Consider the following 4,765-nt stretch of genomic DNA (forward strand, 5'->3'; position numbering starts at 1 on the left):
ATTACATTTTAGAAAAAGTGAGATAAGATACATTAGTTCAGCCATATTTGGAAAATAAACCTACCACAGTGCACAATCAAGCAAAATTACTCTGGTCTTAGAAGGTACATGCGTTCCTTTTTCTTGAGGTAGAAGCAAGATTAAAGCCCATTGTGATGGCTAATTTTATGTGTCAACTTGGCTAGGCCCATGGTGACCAAATGTTTGGTCAAAAATTATTGTAAATGTTTCAGTGAGGGTGGTTTTCAGTGAAATTAGCGTATTTAAATTTGTAAACTTATTATACATCATGACCAGGTAGGCTTTATCCCACAGATGAAAGGATGATTCAACATACACAAAACAATAAATGTAATAGACCACTTCAACAGAAAGAAAGATAAAAATCATATGATCATATCTATAGATATAGAAAACCTTTTAATAAAATACAACATCCCTTCATGATCAAGACTCTCAGCAAAATAGAGGTAGAAGAGGCATTCCTCCACAATAAAGGCCATATGCAACAGACACACCACAAACATCATACTGAAAGTGGAAAAGCTGAAAGCTTTTTCACTAAAAACTGGAACAAACAAGGCTGCCCACTTTTTACTCTTCTTTTCAACGTAGTGCTGGAAGTCCTAGTCAATGCAATCAGACAAGAAAGCAAAATAAAAGGCATTCAGATAGGAAATGAAAAAGCTAAATTGTCCCTATTTACAGATGATATGAATATATACATAGAAGATTCAAGGGAATCCAAGAAAAAATTCCTAGATGTGATAGATGAATTCAATAAAGTAGCAGGATACAAAGTCAATATGCAAAATTTTTTAGCATTTTTATACACCAACAATGAACAGACTGAGACAGAGTTGAAGAATGCCATTTAGAATAACTACAAAACAAATAAGATACCCAGGACTAAACCTAACCAAATAGGTTAAAGACCTCTATAAGGAAAACTATGAAATACTGAAAAAAGAAACTGAGTATGATACAGAAAAAAAAAAAAAAAAAGGAAGGACATTCCATGCTTTTGTATTAGAAGAATCAATATAATCTTAATGTTAGTTCTACCCAAATTAATTTACATATTCAATGTGATTCTGATCCAATTGCCTGTGATAATCTTCAAAGGAATAGAAAAACAATTACAACATTTGTCTGGAATCATAAAAGGCCCTATATCACCAAGGCAATACTGTGTCAAAAAAATAAATAGGAAGCCCCCTGAGACCAGCCCCCAATTCCTGCAGTCATAGTAAAGTAAGAGCAGAGAGAAGCAGCCACCTCACACTCAAGACCCCAGCCCAGTTAGAAGGTGGGGTCAGAGCTACTTTTTGCCCATTTAAACCAGCCCTCTCATTCCTGCAGCCCCCTGAGGCCAGTACCCATTGCTGCAGTCCTAGTAGAAAAGGAGCAGAGAGAAACAGCCCCCTCCCACTCAAGACCCCAGCTCGGTTTATGGGTAGATCAGGGCTGCTTTTTGTCTTGTGCAGCACCCTGCTCCCTCATTCCTGCAGTCATAGTGAAAAAGGAGTAGAGAAACAGTCTTATTTTGGGTTTCACCCCCAAATTCTCACCTCTCAGGCCAACCCCATGCCACAAGCCTAAGAGGTCTAGAGATATAGGAGCCAAACACCTGAGCAGTACAAGGCTGTGGGAGAGTTCTCTTCCACACTCACATCAGCTAAAGGGGAGAGAAAACCCTCTCTGCAAATGTGAACTCCAAATCCCCACTGTGGACACTGCACTGTCATAGTAGTAGAGGATAGCTAGCATGTAGCTAATTCAGATCAAAAGAAAGCACAAATACACACAACTAGAGAAATCTACTCTGAAACAGAAGCAAGAAGTGAATGTACCACCAGATGACTAAAAATCGCAGCAGAGCCTCAAGAAATATGGGAAACCCTGGAAACACTTCCCACCTCCCAAGGGAGCAAAAATATCTCAACTCCAACAATACAAAAGCAGAGGAAATCACTAAAATGTCAGAAGTAGAATCCAGAGCATTTATCATAACTAAACTCAATGAAATGTAAGAGAAAATAGACACCCAACTCCAGGAATTGAGAAAATCATTCCACTACTTAAAGGAGAAACTCCATAATGAGATAGACTTTATAAAAAAAAATAATCAAACAGAGCTTCTAGAGATGAAGACAGAAATACAGGAAAGTAAAACCTCCCTTGAAAGTATTAATAGCAGATTAGACCACTACCCAAATTAATTTACATATTCAATGTGATTCTGATCCAATTGCCTGTGATAATCTTCAAAGGAATAGAAAAACAATTACAACATTTGTCTGGAATCATAAAAGGCCCTATATCACCAAGGCAATACTGTGTCAAAAAAATAAATAGGAAGCCCCCTGAGACCAGCCCCCAATTCCTGCAGTCATAGTAAAGTAAGAGCAGAGAGAAGCAGCCACCTCACACTCAAGACCCCAGCCCAGTTAGAAGGTGGGGTCAGAGCTACTTTTTGCCCATTTAAACCAGCCCTCTCATTCCTGCAGCCCCCTGAGGCCAGTACCCATTGCTGCAGTCCTAGTAGAAAAGGAGCAGAGAGAAACAGCCCCCTCCCACTCAAGACCCCAGCTCGGTTTATGGGTAGATCAGGGCTGCTTTTTGTCTTGTGCAGCACCCTGCTCCCTCATTCCTGCAGTCATAGTGAAAAAGGAGTAGAGAAACAGTCTTATTTTGGGTTTCACCCCCAAATTCTCACCTCTCAGGCCAACCCCATGCCACAAGCCTAAGAGGTCTAGAGATATAGGAGCCAAACACCTGAGCAGTACAAGGCTGTGGGAGAGTTCTCTTCCACACTCACATCAGCTAAAGGGGAGAGAAAACCCTCTCTGCAAATGTGAACTCCAAATCCCCACTGTGGACACTGCACTGTCATAGTAGTAGAGGATAGCTAGCATGTAGCTAATTCAGATCAAAAGAAAGCACAAATACACACAACTAGAGAAATCTACTCTGAAACAGAAGCAAGAAGTGAATGTACCACCAGATGACTAAAAATCGCAGCAGAGCCTCAAGAAATATGGGAAACCCTGGAAACACTTCCCACCTCCCAAGGGAGCAAAAATATCTCAACTCCAACAATACAAAAGCAGAGGAAATCACTAAAATGTCAGAAGTAGAATCCAGAGCATTTATCATAACTAAACTCAATGAAATGTAAGAGAAAATAGACACCCAACTCCAGGAATTGAGAAAATCATTCCACTACTTAAAGGAGAAACTCCATAATGAGATAGACTTTATAAAAAAAAATAATCAAACAGAGCTTCTAGAGATGAAGACAGAAATACAGGAAAGTAAAACCTCCCTTGAAAGTATTAATAGCAGATTAGACCATGCAGAAGACAGAATCTCTGATCTGGAGGACAGTCTCTGACTTAAACAAGACATCCAAAAGCAATGAAAAAATACCCTTCCCCAAATAGAATAACATATGGGAAATACCAGATACCATTAAACATCCAAACATCCAAATAATTGGTATTCCAGAAGGTTAAGACTCTAAAAAGGGCATTGAAATACTTGCAGAAAACTTTCCAAACCTAGTGAAACATTCAAATATCCAAACCCAAGAAATACAAAGGACCCCAAATAAAATCAACCTAAGAAGATCCTTTCCAGGGCATATCATAGCAAGACTGCTATGGAAAAGCAATGACAAAAATATCCCCAAAATGCCAGGAGAAAATAATAAAGATTCAAGCACAAATAAATAAAATAGAGAATAAAAGAACAATACAGAAAAAACAAAATTGACACCAGATAAATCAAATCAAAAATGAAACAGGCAATATTACCACAGACATAACAGAAGTACAAAGGGTCATTAGAGAATATTATGAGTGACTATATACCAACAAACAAAACCTGGATGAGATGGACATATTCCTGGACATATATTATCTACTAAAACTAAATCAGAAAGAGATAGAAAGCCTGAATAGACTAAAAACAAGCAATAAGATTGAATCAGTAATAAATGGCCTCCCAACAAAGAAAAGCCCAGGTCCCAATGGCTTCACTTTTGAATTCCACAAAACTTTTAAAGAAGAGCTATCTCATATTCTACTCAAACTATTTCTAAAGAACCAAAAGGAAGGAGCCCTCCCAAATTCATTTTATGAAGCCTCCATCACCCTTATCCCCAAAACAGATAAGAACAAAACAAACACAAAAATGAAAATACATACAGACCCATATCTCTGATGAATATAGATGCAAAACTCCTCAACAAGATACTAGCAAATTGTATCTGATGACACATTAAAAAGATTATACAACACAGACAGGTAAGCTTTATTCCAGGGATGCAAGGGTGGTTCAACACACACGAAAACCGTAAGTATAATACACCACATTAACAGAAAGAAAAATTTAAAACTATATGATCATATCAATTGATGCAGACAAAGAATTTAATAAAATATAACATTCCATCATGATTAAGACTCTCAGAAAAATCAGCATAGAAGTGACATTTCTCAACACAACAAAAGCCATGAATGAAAAACAAATAACTAACATCATACTGAGAAAACTGTAACAAGACAAGGCTGTCCAACTTCTCTACTCCTTTTGATTATTGTTCAAACAGAGAAAATGCAAAATAATAATAAAAGAAAGAAAAAAAGAAAACCTCCTGGAAGTGATAAATTAACACAGTAAGGTGGCAGGATACAAAATCAATATATAAGAAAAATATAGCATTTCTTTTTTTTTTTTTTTTTTGGAAGCTTTTTTCTTA

At 37.3% G+C, this 4,765-nt stretch overlaps 1 pseudogene; it reads left to right on the top strand.

Annotated features, from left to right (window-relative positions):
* Positions 1 to 1,892: 1,892 nt before the first annotated feature.
* LOC102484153 (polycomb group RING finger protein 6-like) overlaps positions 1,893 to 4,765 on the top strand; it is a 26,927-nt pseudogene continuing 24,054 nt past the window's right edge.

Source organism: Tupaia chinensis, unplaced genomic scaffold (assembly GCF_000334495.1).
Source record: "Tupaia chinensis unplaced genomic scaffold, TupChi_1.0 Scaffold142716_1, whole genome shotgun sequence".
NCBI classification, from domain to species: domain Eukaryota; kingdom Metazoa; phylum Chordata; class Mammalia; order Scandentia; family Tupaiidae; genus Tupaia; species Tupaia belangeri.